A 26417-nucleotide genomic window follows, 5' to 3' on the forward strand; every position below is an offset into this window, starting at 1 on the left:
CAAACTTCAAGTGTATATATTCTTTGGATGTGAAATTTGATTCTGCATCCAATGAGTACCCATTATGTATACTTTTGAGAAGACCCACATTGGTAAAAAAAAAAAAAAGATACATTTAAAAATGTGTTGGACACGTGTTTTTAATGTATTTGTAATATTTTTTTATCAATATAAATCTTCTCAAAAGTATGCATAATGGGTACTCATTGGATGCAAAATTTAATTCTACATCCAATGAGTGTCTACACTTAAAATTTGAGTAAACCTATAAGAAGATAAGCCAAAAATACAACTAAAAAAATTAGTTTTTCTTCTTTTCCATCCAAAATATTTACATGTACCTCTTTTTAAATTTAAATGACTTTGATTGGTTTACATATTATGACACGAAAATTACGTGAAAATTTCATGGGCCTTTTAGGCTAAAATTTCCTCTAATGTGAAATTTGTCATCGTAGTAGAAATTTAGCTTATGGATTAATGGGGTATGGTATATATGTGTGTGTGTGTGTGTGTGGTGGGGGGTATATTACAAGTGGTATCAGAGCTCAAGGTTCTACACTGAGGACATGATTGTATGCAAATCAAATTGTGTTGTGTGTGTACAGAGAGAGAAAGATCATTATGAGGAGAAGAGGTGGAGCCGCTTCCATGCCACTAGCAAGACCCAACACTAAGGTTGAGTTAATACCAGTAGCAAGAACTAATCCTGAGATATGGATTCAATTGGATAATGAATCTTGTAACAGGACTACCACAATGATGGAAACCATTCAACAACTCCAATCGGAAATGGTAGGCCTTCGGACTGAAAATGAACGTTTGGTACATGAGAAAGAACACATTATGAAGATATTAACAGATAGGAAGAACCATCGGAATTTGAAACCGAATTCTAATAACAGTAATCGAGCAAAATATCACCGAAGGAAAGAGGACTCTATGCTTGAAGAAATCTGAACATAGGAGTCAGAAGGTAACAAGAAAATGCAAGGAAAATATTTTGGAGACACATTAGACAGTGATGGGCACAATAAAGCAAAGAAACAAAAAGTTGTATTGCAAGTTGAATTTAAGAAGATTCAGCCTCCAAGCTATGATGGTGAAACTGAGGAAGCAATGAAGTCTTGGTTAATAAATATAACCAAGTATTTTGAAATCTATGATTATGATGAAAACTAAAAAGCTTGATTAGTTATTTACCAGTTACGAGGAAAGGCTACCTTGTGGTGGGAGGAAGTAAAATCAGTGCATGTCATTAATGAGTAGTTAATCACTTGCGAAGCATTCCAAAAATATTTCAGGAACAAATATTTGACAGAACAGTTTTAAGATGATAAATCTAAAGATTTTAATGAATTAAGATTGGGACAACTGGCTATGGATGAATATGTGGCCAAATTTACCTCTTTATTATAATATGTACCATATTTACGAGAGGAGAAAGGTAAGGTGCAAAGATTTGTTAGTAGCTTACCAATACATATGAAAGAACGACTTGAGTTCGACTATCCTAAAACTATGGATGATGATGTTAGGAAGGCACAAATCTATTATCAACAAATGCATAAAAAGGATAACGGTAAAGGCTGCACCAGTAAGAAGGGACAAAGGACTACACAGAGTAGCAGAAACAATAGAATGGGTAACCCCAAAAATACTTTTTAGGGACAATAAGGAAAAAATATGGAGAAAAGTAAACAAAAGTTTTGATCTCCAAATGAGACTAAACTAGTGGAATCATCTATTAAATCTGAAGGTAATCAAGGAAAGAAGCCCCCGTTACAATGTTGGGGCTGTGGGGGACCACATTATGTTAAAAATTGTTCTTACCATAGGAAACTTGAACCAGTTAACATTATACAAGAAGCTTCTATAGTGGGAGAGGTGGGCAAGGCCATACCAAGAATCAATGCAGCACTAGAAGATCGTCAAGTGGAATACCAACCCAACATGATTGAGGTTGGAGGTAAGTTGTTCAATCATATTGTTTATATTTTAGTAGATCTTGGTGCCAGTTTAAGTTATGTGAGCCCTAAGATAGTTGAGTTATGTCAGTTATAGACTAAGAAATTTAAAAGTCCATGGCTAGAATAGCTAACCATAGGGGAAAAAAGGCGTGTGACGGCTAAAGTAGAGAACTGTTTAGTTGAGTTTGCAGACCAACCCATAAGAAAAAATTTAAATGTTTTACCCTTGGGGTTCTATGATGTTTGAATTGGAATGGACTGGTTAGAAGCCCATTGGTCTCTGGTTGATTGCAAGGAAAATACTATTAGTTACCTTAGCGAAGCAGGTGTCCAGTGTAAGATTTAGGGGGTGAAACGACCTGTACAGTTAAGACCAATCACTGCCTCCCAGTTAGGAAAATGTTTATGAAAGGGTTGCAAGATAAATGTAGTCCAAGTAAATTATGGTACATCTAAAGAGAAGATGCTCGATTTATGGGATCTACCTGTAATTCAAGAATTTGTAGATGTGTTTCCAGAGGAAATACCATGGTTTCCAACCAAAAGAGATATAGATTTCACTATTGAATTAATTATGGGGGCTACCCTGGTATCAAAACCCCCCTACCAAATGAGTGTACAGAAGCTCACTGAATTGAAAATTCAATTACAAGAATTGTTGGATACAAATTATATTCGTCCTAGTGTATCAACCTGGGGAGTGTTGGTGTTGTTCGTTAAAAAGAAGGATGGCACCTTGAGATTGAGCATCGATTATCGACAACTAAACAAATTAACAGTAAAAAACAAGTATTCGCTGCCTAGAATTGACCATTTGTTCGATCAAGTCAAGGGCGCAAAGGTCTTCTCGAAAATTGATTTACAATCAAGACACCACCAAATTAAAATAAAAAAAGATGATATATGTAAGACTGAATTCAACACTCGTTATGGACATTACGAGTTTGTAGTCCTACCCTTTGGATTAACGAATGCCCCGGCCACATTCATGAGCCTTATGAACAGGATCTTTCACCCATACCTTGATAAATTTGTATTAATTTTTATCAATGACATTTTGATTTATTCTAAAAGCCTAGAGGAGCATCATAAGCATTTACAAATTGTGTTTCAAACCTTAAAGGAACACCAACTATATGCAAAATACAAAAAGTGTGAATTCTACAAGGAACAAATCTAGTATCTCGGGCATATTATAACACAGGTAGGTGTAGTAGTAGCTCCATAGAAAATAAAATAAATCATGGAGTGGTCTGTCCCTAAGAATGTGATCAACATTCGTTCTTGTTTGGGTTTCGCTGGATACTATCGTCGCTTTATTGAGGGATTTTCTAAAGTTTCTCATCGCTTGAATTCCTTGCATAAAAAGGGGAAGGCATTCGAGTGGACTACATAGTGTCAGTGAAGTTTTGATCAACGTAAACATTTGTTGACTACTACAACCGTTTTAAGGATAATAGACCTAAATAAAGAATTTATGGTTTGTACAGATGCGTGCCAAACAAGAATTGGGGGTGTATTAATGAAGGAAGGTCAAGTGGTGGTGTATGAATCGTGGAAGCTGAAGGAGCATGAAAAATGTTATTTAGCCTATGACTTAGAGCTCACAACAATAATTCATGCTTTAAATATTTGGCGGCATTATCTTTCGGGGAAGAAATTTGTCCTCATGATAGATCACAATAGCCTAACTAATTTCTTCCATCAACCAAGTTTGAATGCTCGACATGCAAGATGGACTGTGTTTTTAAGTGAATTTAACTTTGACATCAAGCATCTAAAGGGCAAGGAAAATATAGTGGTTGATGCTTTAAGTCGAAGATTGAATTAATCTATGAAAATTTTGTTAATAAAATAAATTTTGATTTTACAAATCAAATTAAAGATGCTGCTCTAAAAGATCCTGAATATCATTCCTATGGCAGCAGGCGGAAAACGAAGACATCTATGAAAGAATTTGGGCTACATGGTGTTGAAAATAAAGGTATATTGAGGTCTATAAATCACATTTATGTACCCAAACAAGATGTTGATAGAAGATTTATTCTAGATGAATACCATCGAAATCCATATACTGCACACCGAGGATATCAAAAATTAATTACAACATTAAGAAAAGATTATTTTTGGGCTGGCATGAAGGTGGAGACCACCCGATATTTGGCTCAGTATTTGGAGTGTCAATAGGTGAAGATCAAACATCAACACCCTATCGGCCTACTTCACCCTTTGCCCATTCCTAAATGGAAGTGGGAGATTATCACCTTAGATTTTATCACTGGGCTTCTCACGTAAAAAATGCAAAATGATTCTATAATGGTGGTGGTAGATAAACTGAGTAAAGTTGCTCATTTTATACCTATCCATTATACCTATAAGGATATATAAATTGCGGATATCTTTATGAAAGAAATTTTTAGATTGCACGGGATACCCAAAATGGTAATCTTAGACAGAGATGTCAAATTTACTTCCACTTTCTAGAAGACCTTATTTACTGGTCTAGGCACTCAAATACAATTCAACACCGCCTATCATCCACAAACGGATGGGCAAATAGTGTGAGTGAATTAAGTATTGGAGGATGTGCTTAGAATGTACGTAATGCAACAACCCATGAAGTGGGAAGAATAATTACACCTGGTGGATTTTTCATATAACAATAGTTATCATGCATCGTTAAAAATGAGCCCATTCGAGGTATTATATGGAAGGAGATGCAAAATACCAGGGAATTGGAATAGCCTAGAGGATAAATTAATCTTAGGACCTAAGCTGCTCAAAGAAATGGAATCTACGGTAAAAAGTGTTCGACACAACCTAAAGGCAGCTCATGATCGACAAAACGTTTATGCTGATTAGCAAAGAACTTACGAAGAATATCAAATTGGAGAACATGTGTGTGTGAGGATTAAACCTAAAAAACATAATCTAAGGTTGAGTGGATGATCCAAATTAGCTCCTCGATTTTGTGGCCCATTCTAAATCATTGCCATAATTGGTCTAGTGGCCGACGAGTTAGCTTTACCTAGTAACACCCATGTGCAAAATGTGTTTCATGTTTCTTTGTTAAATAAATATATACACGACCCTAAAAACATCATTCATTGGCAGGATGTTCAGGTAGTGAGATATATCCTTCTTTTAAAAAAATTACTATGTTTCAAGCATATTGCTGAAGAATGGCCATAATAATGTTTAATGGCAGGTCGAACCAGACAATGAATTCTAGGTCAAGCCCATGCGTATTCTCGATCAGAGAGAAGCAACATTGCGGAAACGACTTATCCCCCAGGTTAAAGTGCAATGGAAGCATTTTGTTCCAGAAGAGGCTACTTGGGAGGATGAACAATTCATGTAGGAAGCATACCCAAGCCTGTTCCATAGGCAAGAAAACACCAGGGATAGTTGTTATAGACATTTTTGTGCCTTACAGCATTGAGCATGAAATGTCCATAATATAAGGGATCCAAAGTCCCTAAGCATGTTGTTCCTACCCCTAGAGGAACAAGGCTAACAAACCACAACAATTCACAGAAGTTCTCCACCAGAAACTGCTCAAAAACAAGTCAATTCAGAATCATTTCAGTGGCTACACTAGCTGTTTGCGCTGAATGTCAAAGCCAACACTGGCTACCTACGTTGAATGTCAAAGGGAACACTGGCTACCTGCGTTGAACGAGAATGGACATGTGGCAGGCTCATTTCTCAAGGTGTCAAAACCCAGGAAGCTTCCAAAATGACACTTGCCTCAGGGAATTCGACTGGTGATGAGTAAGAGGTTCCAAATCTCCAAGTGGAAGCAAGAACCTCCAAGCGGACTCAAGAACTGACAGAGGGAGAGGACACTAGTCAGATATCAAGCTGACTCATCCTCTCGCCAAACATCTATATATGGATCTCTCCTCCATGAGATCTAGAGGCTGGAATTTTGTTATTGCAAAGAATTGCTGTTGGTTTGAGATTGGAATCATTAGGTGCTTAATGCTTTGAAGGGGGTGAAGATAGGAATTCCATTTGCTGGGAAGGAGATGCTGGATTGGAGCCCTCTGGGTTGTATCTCTTCCTGAACCTTGTTATTCATCAATAAAGCTATCTTGGTTTCTCCTATATGCTGATGTATTTTTGATGTATGAATGCATTAGTATGTTTAGTTTATTTCTAATCCTAAACTAGTTATGAATGTGAATATCTGTCTTTGTGTAGTGCTCTTCTCTTGTCGCAAGTAGCTGTTCTCTTGTGATCTTACAGGAACCCGTTGAAGCTGGACAAGCAAGAAGGCAAGTAGTTGTTCTCTTGTGATCTTGCATGAATCTATTGAAGCTGGGCGAGTGAGAAGGCAAGTAGCTGTGAACTCCCAAAGAGAAGAGAGACCGGATCGAGGGACAAACGGAAGACACCGGTAAGTCTATTGATCTCTCTTCTTTCACATTTCATAAAGGAAGAAACCAGAATAGCTGTCTCTGTTTGTTGCTAAGGCACTGTCACAGCTTAGGTGGATAGGATCGTCCTACATAGGCATTTTTCCCCACAACAAATTGGCGACTCCGCTGGGGAGATCTGTTTAGTCATTTTATTTGTGTTTCTATAATTGTTTGTTTCATAGACTCGACAGCAACAATCGAACTGCATCTGCTTTTCCCGGATGCAAAGTAGACAGTTGCTGCTTTGATCCAATCACTGGACTTGTCTACGATCTGAACAATGGACTCACAAATGATTTGATGATCCTTTGTGATAGATCTTAGTACTCCCTCAAAGCATCCCTTTGATTGCACCTTGCTTGTTGCTTTTATTTGGCCTGAAACAGTGAATTAAATAGCAATCTGTGACCCAGAACCTGTGAGAAACGAGAGTTTCTCCTTCTGCACAGACCCAGTGAAGGGATTCTGCATTTCAACGCAGGTCCCATGAAGGTTACCTGCGCTGAATGTCAAAACCCCTGTGTTGAGGTTGCGCTGAACCAGTTTGCCCTTGTGCAGCTGGGGTTCTCTGCTCTGTTTTGCCTTGTTTTGATCTCTGATTTTTGCAGCCTGTAACCAGCATAGGTACCAGTCTGATAACTCCTTTTCTCTGTTTAGATTCCGCCTCCTTTTGTACAAAAAAACTGTGAGTGTTTTTATGTGTTTGTGGCGTCATTTACAGTTTTCCTTTGCATGAGTGAAATAGTCATCCTGTAGCCCTTGATTCAGATCTGTTGATTGTGATCTTAGAAGAGAGTTCATTGGCTGTTTGCAGATTGATTATACATTTACTCTTGCTTATTGGTTTGAGTTTGTCTCTTTTAAGTGTCGAAACAAGTCTTCATTTCGAAAATCGTTAAGTGTTGTAATCTCTTCTACCCTCTCTGATTTCGAAAAAGTAAACTTGTTTGTATTTGTCATTTAAAAGCAAATTCAAAGTTGTACAAAAAGCTTTCTTTGTAGGCATCAATACTAAGAAAGAGGAAAACAAACACCTGCATTGTGCATTTGCATCTTGATAGTTTGCATGTCTGATTTAGGAAAAGTGCATTAGAGTGTGCTGATTGCTCTTTGAGAAAAGATGGTGTCTTTCTTTTCCCTTAGTAGCTAGGATTTTCAAAGTTGAAAAGATATAAAGCTTTCTTATCATCTTTAGACTGCATTTAGGAATTGTATCATACATCTCGTGGTGAACCTTGAAAGGCAAACTTCTAAAAAGATCAACCTAAAATAAATTGAATGAACTTAACAACGCTTTGCAACATAACGCACAACATAGAGGTCTAGGCTAGAGATGTGTTCCGGCGTCGTAAAGCCTGGTGACTGTCGATCTCGTGGAAGGTGGGTGATTCCTCCTGAGGGACGATAGCGCCAGTACGGATTGTGCTCCCACGTACCGTCGCGTATATATTGGGAGACCCCTATAGGCATAAAACCTTTATCCTTAGGAAGCCGTGTTGGCCGCCCTACTGATCGCAATGCACTGAACACAGCATTCAGGAAGATCGACCGCCTGTACCCTAAAAAGTATTCTGCGATTTTGCGAAAAGTTTGGCACACCCTCTGCCTAGAACTCCAGAGCAGTTCCTTTTGGCCTTTTTCAGACTCTATAACGGAAAAAGTCCATCCAAGCATTTGTCACTTCGGGCTCGTTAAAACATCGAAGGAGACTAGAGTCATCTTTAGCTTTTTCTCGACTCTTTAAAACTGAAAAAGCAAGTTGTGTCTAAAAGCGTCTAAAAAATTCATTTAATTCGGAAACACACTTTCCCCTTCTGTATTTTGGTTGATCGAGTAATCCGCAATCGTGGAAGAAAGTCAATTGAAACCCCGTCGTTCGCGGAGGCTTACGAGTCAACCGTCTTTGTCTCCAGAATCGAAAACAGTACGGACAAAGCAGACTCGTTTAACCGGTTCGAAATCTCCTATCAAAGTTAGAACAAGTGTTCCAACAACATCTGAGATTCCGGTTACTCCAAACATTTCTGGAAACCCTGCCTCTATAAAAGAAGTTCAACAGCCACAGAGGGACAGTAACACTGATCCTAGTCTGGGATAAAATACTTGCGTTACTGAACCAGTTCCATCTGTAACCGGTTCAGAGAGTCTTGCTCCTCAAACAACTGTCGCTGTCGATTCAACCCCTTCTTCGGCACCAGAAATATTTTACGGACCTGACGGTCTTCCCCTTCCACCTGGTTTGATTGCAATAGAGGAAATTGTAGAGGATCCGCAAGCAAGTACTCCAACTCATTTTGGATTCGGGGTCACTCTATTTCCTTCGACATCAGAAGTTGGTCTACCACAAGTGGAAGTTCCTGTAGAATCGCTAGGCAATCTATTGGATAGACTCAAAATGTCTGAACAACGTCAACATCTAGGACTGTGTCGAACAACACAACGACAGCAGAAACCCCTGCCGTCACTCCAACAATGTTTTCCAGCATACCATCTGTCCCGACTAGCTCACAACCACTAGAAGGAGTCCACTAAGGGACTATTTCGACAGTGTGGTCCGTTCCAGTTTGTTCATCCGGAATAATATCTGGCAACTCTTATGTTGAGACTCGCCAGATTGATCCATTTGGAGGTCAATTTGGGCAATCCAGTCCCCAAGGACAAACAATCCCCTTGAGTTCCGGATTGCTACCGTATGGGGGGCAGTATGCCCTTTCATTACCCCCTCCGGGAGGGTATCCATACGGGAGTTCACAACAGTATTCAGGTTATACTGGAATTACATCAAGTGGTTGGGTACCTATGCTACCTCAACAACCAAGGGTTGTATATTCTATGCAAAAGTGTGTACCTATGTCGAACATCCCGACCACACCGGCTATTGTGACAGTGTCGCAAGTTCAAACGTTGCCTGTTGTATGCCAACCTCAGATTTCTCAGGTCGTAATGCAACAGCCCCTTGACCCTGTGACTCAACCATAATCGCCTACTGGTGGGGCGACACAGGTCCAAACGGGTACAGTTACCCCACACCTTGGTCCAACAGTTAGTATAGCACAACAGAACATGGCTTCACAACCATGGCTGGTGCAATACCAACAACCACAATTCCAGCAAGTGTACCAAAGTTCTGAGCAGCAGATCTTTGCGAACAGTGGACAACCGTATATTCAAAACGGTCAAAACCAACCACTTTACAGTGGTCAAGTCCACCAACCATATCAGTCATACCAACATCAATTACATTATGCTGGTATGCAAAGGCCCACTGCTCAGGCAATTCCATCGTACCCTGGGTATGCTTCACCTAACCTGAATCAACAGTTACCATTCGTGGCAACTCTATAGTTACCTGATTTACACCGGTTAACCAACGATCCGATTGCTTATGCCCCTTGGTGGCCAGTGATTCCTCACAAACTTCCATCTGACATTCCTAAATTCAATGGAAATCCAAGTGAAGACCCATCGAATCACGTGATGACTTTTCATCTGTTGTGTTCATCAAACACCCTAAACGATGATTCGATAAGGCTTCGCCTTTTCCAGAGGACGTTAACGGGTCTAGCGGCAAAATGGTATATTGAATTACCTAGAGCCTCGTTCGACAATTTCAGCTCCCTAGCCACGACTTTCTTAACCCATTTTCAATTACCGATAAGGTATGAAACGGGAACAGAAATATTAACCAACTTCAAGTAGACAACTGCCACTCATATATCCGATCATATACATGAATGGCGTCGTCGTCGTAGGATGGTGAAAACATACGTTCCCGATCAGCTGTTAGCTGAATGGTTTATAAAGTCGTTACTTCCGGCTATAACAGAAGATGTGGCAAAGGGGGGAGTCATAACAGAGGAGCAAGTTATTGCTCGTGCACAATATCTAGACTTAGTCTATACTCAGTCTGGCACGCTCTACGACAAAATACCTGACGCCCCTAGACCAGAATTCTCAATTCCTCCTCCTCCTAAATCAAATAGTGACTCTCATGCCGGCGATGGTGTGATTGGCACGGCAAACGCGAAATCGATAAAGGCTTCTTCTAAGAAAGCCCGTAAGAATTCGGATCAAAATGCAAAAGATGAAATTCTTGCTTCGGAAGTAAATGCCGTATCAGCAGATAAGGGCAAAGAAACCAAACAACCAGGAAGCAAGAAGAAGCAAAACAAAGGGAAGAAGAAGAAACATGGTGAGTCATCCCCTGGAAAAACTTCTTCAAACCCTCCTGGGAAAGGGAAACCAAAAATTCCATGCATGATATGTGACGAGGATCATTGGACAGGCAATTGTCCATACAAAGCTGAGCTTAAAAGGTTATTCAAAAGTTCGCAAACCTCAGTTCTGTTAACTGATCCGTTTCCAAATCCAGGTCAAAATCTGGTTGATAGTGGAAATGCTTCCCCGTCGCAAGTGCTCATGTTGTCGGTTTCAAAACAGCAGAATGATGCTTTGATTTCGACAAGGAACAAAGATTACGGGAATCCGCAGCTGTCGAACGGCAAAGGTAAAGATCAACCAAGTAGTTCGACAACAACTTCGACAGAAGTTGTACCGCACATCATTCCTGAATTAACAATAAAACCGCCAAAGGGAGTAGTACACAAGTCGACATTTAATCCTCGCGCCAGAGCGGCGCAGCATTATAACATAGTGGAAGATTTGGCCCAATCGCCATCCGCTATGTCGACTCTTGAAGTACTACAAAATTGCCCATCCCAAAGGCAAGCTTTGTTATCGGCTATTGGTGGGGTTGATCCTAAGGATTCCAATCTTGTATCCTTCGATCACAAAGGATACGATCCTCAGTTACTAGCTCAACTAGCTTTCCTTATTCAAGTGAAAGCCCTCAACAAAACTGTTCACCGAACAATTATTGATGAGGGGGCATCTACATGTATTATGTCGATGAGTTGCTGGAAAACTTTAGGATCTCCAACCTTGTCGCGATCTTCGACGACATTAAAAGCATTCGACGGAAGGACATATACCCCGTGCGGTATCCTTAATAACTTGAAAGTTGAACTGGGAGGAAAAACAGTAGAAATAGATGTTGAAGTCATCGATGGGAATCTGGACTACAACATCCTACTGGGAAGACCGTGGATATATGCCATGGCAGCTGTAGTGTCGACTTATTTTAGCAGCTGTAGTGTCGACTTATTTTAGGAAGATCGCATTCCCTTTTCAAGGAGGGATTACGATCGTCGACCAACAAGACTTCCTCCCTAATGGTTCACAAGTTACAGGAAGCATTCCCATGATCCATGGAAGCAACCACTCGCTTCAAGACATCGGAGTAGGCCTGCTGAAAGACCTCACATTAATGGGAACTTTCGCACTTCCACCTCCAATCTATATAGGAGAAGTAGCATTGGTAAGAGCCTGCAACATGATATCTTCCACGAAGATCTCATAAGATGATATCGACATGGATCATGCAATGGTTTTGCCCCCAAGCCCTATAGAAATATTGTAGCAATCAATGTTTCGAGCATGGGAGGCGAACCCAAATCAATGCTCATCAAGCGTTTGGGTAGATAGGTCTAGAGAATATGGTACCCTGTTAGATCCTTGGTCGAAAGTACATGGGACCGACGAAGGAATCAATGTTGATTGAGGGGGCACCATGGAATGATTGCCATCATCGTTCCCTTCTTCCGGAATATGAAGAAGATACTCAGCATGACCTTTACCACCCTTCAGTTTTTGAATTCCTATCAAATACTGTAAATACGGTGGATTCTGAGCGAAACTTATCCAATATTGAAGAGACTATAGCCATAAATATCTCGACTAAAACAAATGTTGTAGAGAATATTTATGTCGGCAAAGGATGTTCTCCTTCAGAACTGGAAATATATAACGCTCTTTTTCGCGAGTTCAGAGTTGCCTTTGCTTGGTCATATGATGAAATGCCAGGCATTGACTCGAGTATCGTTGAACATGAAATTAAAATGTAATCTGATGTCAAACCAATAAGACAACGGCTTCGACAGGTGCACCCCAAGAAAGCCGTTGCCATTGCAGCAGAAGTTGAAAAGCTCCTCCACGCTGGTTTCATCTACCTGGTTCCTCTAACCGATTGGGTATCGAATATCGTCCCCGTTATGAAGAAACAAGGGACAATTAGAGTGTGTGTCGATTATAGGGATGTAAACCAAGCTTGTCCGAAGGACAACTACCCTACACCCTTCATCGACCAGATAATTGATGAATGCGCCGGACGTGAAATATTTTCATTTATGGATGGATTTTCCGGGTATAATCAAATAAATATCCGCCCACAGGACTAGTCAAAGACTGCATTCATCTGTCTGTGGGGCACATTCGCTTATCGAAAATTACCCTTTGGTTTAAAGAACGCAGGGGCGACGTTTCAGAGGGCAATGAATTATGCCTTCCATGACATCAAGAACATCGTTCAACCTTATCTCGACGACCTTCCGGCTCATTCGCGAAAGAAGACTGATCATCCGCAGCATTTAAGAGCGATATTTCTACGTTGCCGACACTACAAGATAAGACTCAATCCGCACAAATGTGTTTTTTTTGCGTCGGTTCTGGTCGTTTACTTGGCTTTGTAGTCTCTAAGGATGGGATTCGTCTTGACCCTTGTAAGGTTCAGGCAATCATTAATTTGCCTCCACCTTCAAATTTGCTTCAGATTCAGAAACTCCAAGGGAAAGCAAACTTTCTGAGGAGGTTCATTCCAAATTACGCAGAACTTGCTAAAGGTTATACTCGTCTTTTGAAAAAGGATGTACCTTTTGTCTGGGATCAGGTGGCGCAAGCTTCCTTGGATGCTCTGAAAGATTCTCTAGTAAAAGCATCATTAATGTATGCCCCGGACTATCAAAGAGATTTTAACCTGTATCTGGCTGCAGCAGATACGACCATTGCGATGGTTTTAGTTCAAGAAGTCGATGGAATTGAACATCCTATATATTATTTAAGTAAAAACTTGAATGATACAGAAAGAAAATATTCTTATGTTGAAAATCTAGCACTCGCTGCTGTTCAAGCGATACAAAGATTTCAACATTATGTCCTCTTTCGGAAAACTACCGTTCTATCAGATTGCAACCCCATGACTTATATATTGTCGCGACAGTTGCTGGGGGGAAAGTATTCAAAATGGATAGCGATCCTTCAAGAGTTTGATCTGGAATTTGTCAAATCCAAATCAAATAAAGCTTTAGTTTTCGCAGAATTATTGTGCGATCTCCCATCGTCGTCCAACGATGAAACATCAGAAGAGTCAATCGTGGACGAAAGTTTGTTTCTGATATCTGCAAACAATGAGTGGTATGGAGATATAATAATTTATCTCCAAACCCAAAAATTAAGGCCTGACACCTCACACTCAGAACAGAAACGTATACGATACCAAGCGAAAGACTACATGATCGTCAGTGATACGCTTTACCGTCGTGGTATCGATACAGTTCTGAGGAGGTGCCTCACCCATGAAGAGGTCGAAAAAGTCCTGAATGAGTGTCATTCAGGCGCGTGTGGGGGGCATCAATCTGGATATGCTACAGCACAGAAAATCTTACGAGCAGGATACTTCTGGCCAACCATGTTCAAAGATTGCATAACCGCAGTCAGAAGTTGCCATGCTTGTCAAATTTTCGATAGCAAAACCAGAAGACCACCCGCACCTTTACAACCAATAGTTGCTGTTGGGCCTTTCACCAAATGGGGCATCGATTTCATGACATGTAACCCCACCTCGACCGGGGGGCATGGGTATATTATAGTCCCTATTGACTATTTTACCAAATGGGCCAAGGCGATGCCTACATTAGATAACACTGGTGAAACAGCTGCCCTTTTCTTTTTCAATCATGTAGTCGCTAGGTTCGGCGTACCACAGGCTATAGTTACAGATCATGGATCGCATTTTCGCAATCACATGATGGTTGAATTAGCTGCCAAGCTAGGGCTATCTCACGACATCTCTACCCCGTATTATCTGCAAGCCAACGGACAAGTTGAAGCAATCAACAAGGTCCTGAAGCGTATGTTGCAAAGGATGATCGGGGTTCACAAAATAAGGTGGCACCTAATCCTGTACTTAGCCTTGTGGGCTTACCGAACATCGGTAAGGAATGCGACCGGGTTCACACCTTTCCAACTGGTGTATGGCCTAGAAGCAGTCTTGCCAATCCAGTGTGAAATTTTGTCGCTTAAACTCGCAATTGATCTCCTCCCCGGAACTTCGGAAGAAGAGGCCCGTTTCTTGGAATTAATCCAATTGGATGAAACCCGTCGTGACGCCGCTTTGGCTAACGAAGCCCATAAGAAACGAGTCAAGGCGCAGTTCGAAAAAAATGTCAAACCCCGTGTCTTCTCAGAAGGTGACTTGGTCTTGCTTTATGACCAAGAATCCGATAAATTGGGAGCAGGTAAATTTAATTCTTTATGGATGGGCCCCTATATTGTTAAACAAGTGTTAGCAAAAGGAGCCTACGAGTTAATGGATTATGACGGAATTCCACTGGCGCAACCCCGTAATGGGTTGTACCTCAAGCGTTACTATGCTTAAATAGTAACCTGTATGCTTTTGTTGTATTTTGTTTTCGCTAAAGTATTTGTTTTGGTCAAGTAATCCACCTTTTTACATTTATTGCAGATGTCAAACCCTCTGAAGACATGTGTTGGATATGCCGACGGAGTGAGTCGTAGTTCGCGGAACCTATCCTCCGCAGCCTGGGCCATTTTTGATCCAAGCGGCGAGTTAGTAAGTTTCAGAGGTGTATGTATTGGGCAATCAACGAATAACATCGTTGAGTATAGCGCGTTGATAGAACTACTCTCTGATGCCATCACCCATGGTATACGCCGACTAATTGTCAGGCTAGACTCACAACTCGTAATACTACAACTCAATGGTATATATTCCGTTCGCAATCCAGCTATTTATCGCATGTTCCTAAGGGTTAAGATTTCGGAAAGACAATTTGATTCAATTCAATACCAACATATTTCCAGAAACTTAAACACATTAACCGACTCATTAGCAAACTATGTGTTAGATAGACATTTGCGACATTTATAAAAAGAGACACATCATCAATGTTGTACATATGGATCATATAACTCAACCAAAATAAACCCCGAAAATCAAAATATATATATATATATATATATATATAAGCTGTTTATCGTTTATACATAATGTTTTGTAACCAAGACAAAAATCGGTCATATGACCCAAAAACTCAAAAATGCTAGGGGGCACCCTAGCCTAGTGATGCTCATGATAGCACGTCACGGCCTGTGCAATCATGCGCAAGAGATGAGTCCATCGTCTAGGCACACCAGTAGTATGCCGCTGCAACTGTAAAGGTAACTCATCAATCCTCACATCGGGAATGCCGAGAGTAAGGCTCTCAACCTGCTCCTGCACAGCTGTAAGGGTCTCGGCCACGTCAAGGTCGCGGAGGATAACCCTCCCAGCATTCTCCCCTGCTGGGGCAGCGACTGGCGCTCTCGAGCGAACTGCTGGACGAACAGGACCAAAATCTGCATGCACACATGAGTTTGATTAAAGTCTTGATAGAACAAAGCACAAGGACATTATAAATAAGAACAGTAAACAGTAATATGGTCGAAGGTTTTACCAATAGCGCCTCACTGTTCGCCATCCGACAGTACCAAGTCCGGATCACCTCGGAAATCCATACCAACATATGGATACTCGGAATAGACCATCTCCTGACGCTCGAACCACCTGAAGAAGGTATCAGTGAAAGAAATCTGAGATTGACCAGCATGCCTAGACATGTGATCAACCCATCTCTGCATGCGTGGCTCGGTAGGAGAAGGCAAGTCGAGTGCGATATACTGAGGCTGCATCAGTGGTATTTTCTCCAAGGCAAAGGCAGTCAGAATAGAACCAAATCCAAAGTTCTTCAGCTTCCCGTCCTTTACCTTGTTCAACTGACTTTTCATCTGAAGAAGTACTGCATCACACCAGTTGAATATTTTCGGTTGGAGGCACTCCAAGGCGTGCTGCACATAGGATCTGTTGGCAACATGAAGAGATGCGCTACCGACCATCCTACCGATAGTATACAGAATGGACCTGAGAGACCTGTTAGTAATCTCACGGATAACAACCTTGTCGTCTCTACTCGGCTGGGATCCTTCCCTGCAATACTGACGGACATAATCTCTCATGGAGTCATTCCCTTGGGCCGAACCTGACAAAGAAATGGGAGCACCCCGCCTCGACAAACCAGTCAAGAAGTAAATGTCTACCACGGTCAAAGGGATGGATTTGCTCATGATCTGAAATACTTGGTTGATAGGATCCCAAGCATCAAGCATATACTGCAGTAAGGAGATCTGTGCTCTCATGCTAGAGATACGGAAGAACTTCAGCAGGCCATAGTTCCGCAACGCGTTCACTGTGACAGGGTCATGGAGGGCAATCATGTCCTCTTCTTCATGTTCTCGTTCTCGCCATGTAAGGGTCATTTTGCTCAAAAGTCCCTGCAAAACAAACAAGAGAAAGAGTAAGATCCCGAATTTGATGAGAAACTGGCAAAATTTTCATCAAAAACTGTGCAACAGAACTGTTTTTCTATGCTCAACGCAACTGGCTAGTGTTCCACCTGCGTTGAAGGTCAAACTGCCTTCATGCAGCTTGACATTCAACGCAGGTTTCGAGTGGACTGCCTGCGCTGATGGCAGAGCGCCCTAGCAAAACCCCAGGGGCTCAGGGGAACATGAAAATAGGCACAGAATGGAAAAAGGAAACCATGAAAAGAAAGAGCTACGGTTTAGCTCCTACCTGGTCCAGACGGCGCCGAAAATCGTTCGCAGAATCTCCCGGAATCAGCTGATGAAAATCAAGGGGAAGAGGCACCTCCAAAGCTCCAACAAACCAAGTTCAAATGAAATGGTAAAATGAGAGGTAAAAACACCTTTTAATTGCTTTTACGTAGTTCAAAGCGAAATATTAGGTTTCTAATCTCATTTTCAAGCAAATATTATTCATTTCTAACTAGTTTGATGCAGCAATTGAGGATACAGTACTATCTTTAAAAAAGGAAAAAGCTAGTCATGGTAAAAATAAAAAATTTGACCATATAATTTCGAGCAGTTTTAGCACACAGTTCATGCTCGGTAAAAAAGAAACGCAAGATCCGAGCAGTTTTAGCACATAGTTCAGGCTCGTTAAAAAATAAACATAAGACCGAGCAAATGTTTCCACCCGCGTTTAAGCTCGTTAAAAAATGAACTAACCCGGTAAATAACCACTGTGAATGTAACCTTATCAGCCATTAAAGCCTTGGTCGTGTTTGCACCATCACCTCCACTTTTCATTTGGCCGATCGTTCACCTCCATATGATTGTTTACCCATTTTGAGGAACATCTGCGAAGAGTGATTTCACCTAGCCATCCTTGTGACACTGCCGTGATTGGAAAATTCCAACTTGAACCTGGAATCAGCTGCTAACCCTGTTTATCACTCGTTCCTCAAAAGACGAGTCTTCTTTAAGCTCTTTTCAACTGACTCGTAAAATATGAAAAGATTGCCGAGTCCTTGGCCTTCCAGCTCGTTAAAGGGACAGGAAGTGCTATCCCTCCTCTAGATTTTAATCTTTTTGGACCTGAGGGATTATTGCACAAAGAGATCGAGCGCTTGTTTATTCGGCTCGTTAAAACTATCGAAAACTCATCCCTTCTGTATTGTTTTATACTTTTTCGGACTTAAGGGATTAGATGACAAAAAAGGACTTTTGGAGTTAACTTTATGTACCTTTTCAGACTCTCTAAAAATGAAAAGGACCGAGTTATCCTTGTCGTTAGACTCGTTAAAATCATTAAATAGCGACAAACTTGTCTTTAGACAAGAACGAGTTTCACTATCGCTAGGCTCGTTAAAACATAGCGATGGGCTTGCCCGAAGGGCAGGTTATAGAACAAGCATATGTTATCCTCCTCAAGCTTGACAAAAATAAAGAGGTACTGGTCAGCAATGACTGGGGAAAAATTGGGAGAAACTAAAGAAAACTTTGATGGTAGCAAGTCGCTCTTGAACATGACACTTTTCCTCCGTACCACAATCGGGTTGGGTTGTTTCATTCACCGGTCACATCCATGGTCTCGCCATACCATCCATATTTGGGGTAATGCTACCGATCCATCGTATCAGTGTCGCCATATGTTCAAGAGAAGTCGTTCAGAAAAGTCAACCGTGTCCCATCCACTGCCATACATTATCCTTCATCCTTTCATGACCGCCACCCTGAATCATATGTCACAGATCATTTTCATCTCCATTAAAATCATTAGCTCTGTTCTGTGTCACTGATGTGGGATTCATTAAGGCCCTCCTTTGACGGATCGCTTCTTGTCGACATCAGCTCATTATCCAAGAAGTTGATCTAGGAACAACCCCTTCAGTACTTTGAAGCTTGCATGCCTCAATGGCAAGTTTCTCACTTCCGGCGACAGGTATACATCAATGACCTTCGACCGAAAGATTTTGCGTGGTGTTCGACGCCAAGTCATTTATTCACACCACGTGAATTGTACTGCAGTACCTTGAGGGTCATTATCATTATCGGTGATTCCTCTCACGCTTGTTAACGGTTTACATCATTGACCGGTAATCAAGCGATGTCTTTCCATGTTCGACTTCAAAACATTTCTCACATGGATCGACTTGTACTTAGAGTGAAGATCGAACGAGTTTGAAGACCCCGGATCTAGTTTCATCCATCCGGGCTGTGATATATATTCAGGAAAGATAAAGACATTGACATGTACATCATTGCAGCAGATAATCATCCTACTCAAAGGATGATAATTTCATCAAAATTATCAGTCTACCACTAGACGATTGTCTGTTCTATGTACAGAAAAATGAATTTATAAAGCTGAGCATGGGAATGCCCGCCTCAGCTAGATCATGAAAGCAGTATGAAAAATAATGTATTGTATTGTATCTTATTACAGGTCTCCTCTCAGCATTGGATGAACTTCGAATCCCCCTGATAAAGCATTTCACCCGATAAACAACCTCATACTTTAGGGGGAAACTGTTATAGACATTTTTGTGCCTTACAACATTGAGCATGAAATGTCCATAATCTAAGGGATCCAAAGTCCCTAAGCATGTTGTTCCTACCCCTAGAGGAACAAGGCTAACAAACCACAGCAATTCACAAAAGTTCTCCACCAGAAACTGCTCAAAAACAAGTCAATTCAGAATCATTTCAGTGGCTACACTAGCTGTTTGCGCTGAATGTCAAAGCCAACACTGGCTACCTGCGTTGAATGTCAAAGGGAACACTGGCTACCTGCGCTGAACGAGAATGGACATGTGGCAGGCTCATTTCTCAAGGTGTCAAAACCCAGGAAGCTTCCAAAATGACACTTGCCTCAGGGAATTCGACTGGTGATGAGTAAGAGGTTCCAAATCTCCAAGTGGAAGCAAGAACCTCCAAGTGGACTCAAGAACTGACAGAGGGAGAGGACACTAGTCAGATCTCAAGCTGACTCATCCTCTCTCCAAACATCTATATATGGATCTCTCCTCCATGAGATCTAGAGGCTGGAATTTTGTTATTGCAAAGAATTGTTGTTGGTTTGAGACTGGAATCATTGGGTGCTTAATGCTTTGAAGGGGGTGAAGATAGGAATTCCATTTGCTAGGAAGGAGATGCTGGATTGGAGCCCTCTGGGTTGTATCTCTTCCTGAACCTTGTTATTCATCAATAAATCTATCTCGGTTTCTCCTATATGCTGATGTATTTTTGATGTATGAATGCATTAGTATGTTTAGTTTATTTCTAATCCTAAACTAGTTATGAATGTGAATATATGTCTTTGTGTAGTGTTCTTTTCTTGTCGCAAGTAGTTGTTCTCTTGTGATCTTACAGGAACCCGTTGAAGCTGGACAAGCAAGAAGGCAAGTAGCTGTTCTCTTGTGATCTTGCATGAACCTGTTGAAGCTGGGCGAGTGAGAAGGAAAGTAGTTGTGAACTCCCAAAGAGAAGAGAGACCGGATCGAGGGACAAACGGAAGACACTGGTAAGTCTATTGATCTCTGTTCTTTCACATTTCATAAAGGAAGAAACCAGAATAGCTGTCTTTGTTTGTTGCTAAGGCATTGTCACACCTTAGGTGGATAGGATCGTTCTGCATAGGCATTTTTCCCCACAACAATAGTGTTTCTCTTGAGAGGGGAGGATGTAACACCTCGTTGGTCATGAGATAGTGTTTCTCTTGAGAGGGGAGGATGTAACACCCTGTTGGTCATGAGATACTTGTTAAAATTACTTTATTTTACCATCTGCAGTTCACTGATATAAATACTTGATTTAATTTAATAATGTATCGCTGATATGAAATTAAAAATATGAAGTTTTGTGAAGAAAAGTCAGCCACAAGTCACAGGGATAAAATTAAGAGAAAATATTTCATACATGGGGACAATTAGGAATAAAGAAATAGTTGGACTGACAATTACTTGCCCAACTGCCCTCCCAGGAATGGGAAAAAAGGAGGGGGGCGATAGGGTAAGGGTACCTGAGGTAAGGGAAAGAAAACAAAAGACCAAGGAAAAATAAAAAGTTTGGGAATTGTTGGTTGGTGTCAAAATTCAGAAAATCCCTGAGTTGGTGGGCGAGTGGGATTCAGCAAAAGAAAAAGAGCCTAGACTGAACCTGGCTGGGACCAAGTAGTATAAGGAACCAGAGAAGCATACAAAACTACTCCAGTGTATGAAATCGACTAGGGGGAGTACCAGGAATGTTCTGGTTCCCGTAGGCTGGGCGGATTTGATTCCCATGTGGACTTGTGGTGGAAAATTCATTCGGGAACAAATATGTATATACCGTGAATTCTTTCATGTTAAGTAGGAAGGTAAGGTTATTTTCATTAAAATTCAAAATTGCATTCCAATAGATACAAGGTTCCTTGTCTATATGTGGAAATGAAAAAGGTTATTATACAGATTATTTACAATATATTTATTGTATTCAAGAAATTACTATGTTCATAATGAAGTGTAATAAGGATGAATTACATAGGAACAAATCTTGCAAATATCTTCCCTGTAAAATGAGTTAAACAACATTTCACCTCGATTAAAATAACATAGAGACTTGGGAAATTTTATATTAATACTTAAAGGGAAAGACAATTTATTTCCCTGGGCCAACTAGCCAAGTAGCACCCTAGGAACAGTCTTGAGATCCTTTGTGAAAATTATAAGGAGAAAGAAGGAAAGACAAGCTATAAAGGACTCGTAAATCTCTGTGATTAAAGTGTTGTATTAAAAACATGATAGAGAAAACTAGCCTAAACACTCGATACAAAACCAGATACAAAATCTAAAGGAGAAATATTACATATCTATTAACTTGAATGTCAGAAAATATAAACATAATTCTTAAATGAAATTATTGAGCGAGTGAGTTAAGTGAAATGCATGCGATAACATTCTCACATTACTGAAGGAAAAAAAATGTTTACAATACTTACACTACTATTGACTGGGTCGATACATCTCTTAGCACATTAACCACAAAAAGAAAATGAGCGAGGTAAAAAGGAAAACCCTCTCGGCTTTCAATTAACAAGACACAGTATTGAAAGGTAACCAGCCTCAAGCCATAAGTTCCATGAAACCCTCGCCATAGCAAGATGGACAATACTTTGGTTACAAATGGATAAAACTTCCGGGAATATTGATTAGAATAAAACCCTCAACTCTCAGTAATGCTGGGAAGAAACTCTTCATACTTTCCTAGGATAAAGGCAACATAACCCACAATTGTACGCCATAACGGATACCGCAGATGGGGCCACAAGGGAACAACTCTTGCAAAGAGTCGAGTAGGCGGGATTCCCTACAGCCGAGTGTAAATAAATTCTCAGAATCACATAAAGTGGTAACAAACTCCAAATGACAACCAATGCTATGCCAATTGCTTGAGAATGAAGCAAGAAGGAACTTAAGCCACTATGTGAAATGGTGTTCGAGAGATGGGTGTGAAACCCCAGAAGCCCGACGAGTGGCCCTGAATAAAGCTTCCCTCCCCGACGCAACCTTGCATGCATACATTCGAAGTCAGCATAAACAACAAAGAATGTAAAAGCAGGGTCCCGGAAGCGGATAAAAAAAAATGACCGAGTACTAAGGATGAGGGTAATACCTAGCGACGTTGGAGAAATGTTGCAAAATGAGGCATGGCTCTTCATGCTGCAGGCACTGAGACAATTCAATGGTGAACATTACTCCCGTCTCAAGAATAAAAGACCTGAAATTCGTCGGAGTTGCAGAGTAGGCTACAACAGTCGGCGAAATGACAGAAAGAGGGTTTGGGCCGCTCTGGCGCCAAGGGTTGTTACCCTCAACTAAATCACAACCATCCTTAGCTGTCGATGAACGGAGAAACCATCCCTGCAATAAAATGAACGAGAATCTCGAGATCACACAATGTCGCCCATTTACCTGTGATCTGACAAATAAAGACAAGCGAGATGGCCAATGCATAAAACATTCTAGATTGTTCGACAAACCTATATTACATCACCCTATGAGTAAATTAGGTAAAGCATATCCTTTAGTTAACTTAACCACTAACAGTGGAGCTATGACAATAAACGTGGAATAAATATTAAAATGCAACTTTGATAAATGGCATGTATGGTTAACACCCAAACTATATAATGAGTCAACCTTCATTCCTTAATGACAGCTGAAGATAGCTATCCTCACCCCTGATTTCACAATTAAATTATAATAGATTTTCCTACCTATAAAAAAAAAAATCAAACTTCCTTATCCAAAGCAATTCAATTCTAAAACACTCAGGTTTCTTTATCAACTCAAAGCAATTCAATTCTAAAACACTCATGTTTCTTTATCAACTCAAATAAAGTATCATGTGTAACAATATATATCGTAAAATGCCGTGATTCTCACTGCAACACCGTTAACGCGGTTTCTTAGCCAAATCGACTCAAAAACACGTGTTTATTAATTAAATTCAAATGAAGTTTTTGATGAAACACTACAAGTTTTGCCGTGATTCTCACTGCAACACTGTTAACTCCTACATTAAAACACCAATTCCAAGAAACATGGCGAGACTATCACTATGATTGGGTTGGGCGCATGATTGTGTTTCACATTGTGTACATATAATATACAACCTGCAAAAGCACATTCTGTTACCATTATTACACCATTTTTTTTTGCATATCTCCTCCCTCACTTCTGCCAGGCCGCTTATCATTCTCTCTCATGGCTTCGCTTTCTCTCAACCATCAAAACCTCCTCCTGCTTTTGATCCTCCTCTTCTCTTGCGACCTCCACTCAACAACAACGGCCAACAGCCCAAAATTATTAGATCACTCTTACTGGATTTCAAAGGAATCCACAGCGCGGGAGAAGTGGACGCTCAGACAGCCCCCGCAGGATCCCCAACTTAACTGCGATGCCTGAAGGTTCGGCGTAGAAACAAACACTCTGCGCTTTTGGAATGTTGTACCTCCGGAATGCGTGGAATACGTGAAAGACTACATGGTTGGAAGCCAATATCTGTGAGACTCAAACATGGTAGCCAATGAATCCATAGCCTACGCCAACTCTCTCAACCTCTCAGGCGATGGGAAGGACGTTTGGGTATTCGACGTCGATGAAACCCTCCTTTCAAATTTGCCCCTTTATGCAGTTTATAATTACGGGCAAGAATAATTTAATTAACTAGTGTGATTGATATATATATAATGGGATGTTATTTCTTTTATCTTGTTTTAAATGTCACGGAGGACATTTTTGACTGGTTATGATAAGGCACAAGAAATACTCTGGCTCTTCTACCCTCTTGCAATCTCTGGCTAACTCATAAATTTTAGATATATTTGGTTTATAAACTATTAGACCTACTTTTGATGTTATAATCACAGTCACTAATAACCATCACTAGATTTAATTTTGAGTTTGGCTTAAATACTTTAATCTTGAACCTGGCCCATACTACTCTAAAAAATTAGACATTCACCTTATTCTTCTTAATTTTTCTCTGGCTTCTGGTTGACAGGGGAGCGTTGATGGATGATGGTGCTTTTATAAAGTGGGCGGATCTGGCAGAGGCCTCGGCATTGCCTGCCATTTATAGATTGTACACCCATTTGACAGGGGAGCGTTGATGGATGATGGTGCTTTTATAAACTGGGCGGATCTGGCAGAGGCCTCGGCATTGCCTGCCATTCATAGATTGTACACCCATCTGCTTCAACTGGGCTTCAAGATCTTTATTTTGACAGGAAGATACGACTACGAGAGGAGTGCCACCGGTTCCGAGCCGGTTATCATTCATGGGAGGCACTTTTGTTGAGGTGATCATTGGGTCACTATCTTTGATTTTTGTAATGTTTGTATATGAATTTTTGATAAATTAGTTTGTTATAATTTGATTAGAATAATTTACATTAAGGTATTTATAAAATGCAGATTAATTAATTTGTGTGGTGTTTAATTTTATTAGGTCCTAAGTTTAAATTTAATGGGCAAGTGTTGAGCATAAGAATGATTTTTGGGGAGCTTTGCTGAATCCTGATAATAACATCTCATTAGTAAGCAGATGTTTAGGCTCAGCCTAGTAATAACATGCCACTGTGGGTATTCCATCCAATATTGAGACTAGCCCCTGCTTAGGTTTATCGACTGAGGGAAGAAGTCCGTGACACAGCACTTGGCTAGCCCCCTAATCTCCCTATTTCCTGCGATTTTTCTTGGATGCCAAACAAGCTTGAAGCCGTTTTCAACAGGATTTCAAGACTTTCGTTTTGCTCTTTAGGTTTTTCCTCGTTTAGACTTTGTGCTTGCTCGGACCCTCTAAACTAGGAAACGGTGCTCATGACCTAACTCATTCCACTAAATCAAGGTCCCTCGAGGAATCTAATCAGGGTCATGACGGATTTTCACGGTTACACGTAATCTAGTCCTCTGCATCACTTCTGTCAAATTATTTGGCATAAATGTCCTAACCCTTTCTCTGATATTGTTCCCGAGCCCTCCAATGAATCTCCTGACCTGAGATTCTTCATTAAGTCCAAGAGCATACTTGTCCAGTTCCAACAATTTGTACTCGTATTCTTCCTCTGTCATGTTGCCTTGCTTTAGAGAGTTGTACTCAGCCTAATTAAAAAAAAATCATTTTGACTTTTTTTGTCGGGGTAATAAATACCAATCAGACAACCCATTTGTTTTGTTCGTTTTGTTTGATACTCTGATTGGTGCATTTTGATGAGTAATACCAAGGAAAAATCTTAAGAAATTCCAGGCAGGACCAACCTTGCATCCACTAGGACCTTATTTCACTGACCATCGTTGAGGTGATCGAAATATTCATCGTCTTGTTTGATGGTAGTGTAGATTATTATTAAGGCTAATGCATGGAAAAAAGTTATGAGATCACTAGTGTGGTCTATTCGATGTCTTGGAGGTTGAATTTATTGGGAATTTGTGTTGCAGGGGTCCTGATGAATATGAGATGCCAGCTGTTCTTTATAAATCTGAGAGAAGATTGAAGATTGAGAAAAACGGGTTTAGGATCCGAGGGAACTCAGGTGATCAGTGGAGTGATTTGTCTGGATATTCTTTTGGAGACAGGACCTTCAAGCTGCCCAACCCCATGTATTTCATTGCCTGATCTTAATGATTTCATTCGGTTATGTAAAAGGTTACACCTACTCTGTAAATTTACAGTTGACAATTTAAAGGCTATCATCATATTTTGGTCTTGAAGATCTCAATGTTGTGAAACTTACTATTGTCCCTTGCTTTGCAGTTGACAAATAAATAATGTAATCTATCTTATCTGCTATGTTCAGAGAGCCCTGTTCTTTATGTCTGATCGATGTCATTCCTGTTGCTTAGTGGTGGCACTTTGAAACACAGCACAGAGTCTGTGTGTGACCTATGTACACTATACATCCCAAGCTCCAACATGACAAACTGTTGCCTTTACCACCTAGCTATTG

At 40.6% G+C, this 26417-nt stretch overlaps 1 pseudogene; it reads left to right on the forward strand.

Moving 5' to 3' along the window:
* The first annotated feature begins 792 nt into the window (after positions 1-792).
* LOC149151873 (acid phosphatase 1-like) lies at positions 793-26417 on the forward strand (annotated as a pseudogene).

The sequence above is a fragment of the Pinus tabuliformis genome, chromosome 9 (genome assembly GCF_031772625.1).
Source record: "Pinus tabuliformis cultivar Carrire ecotype Pingquan chromosome 9, CPIR1, whole genome shotgun sequence".
Classification (NCBI taxonomy): Eukaryota; Viridiplantae; Streptophyta; class Pinopsida; order Pinales; family Pinaceae; genus Pinus; species Pinus tabuliformis.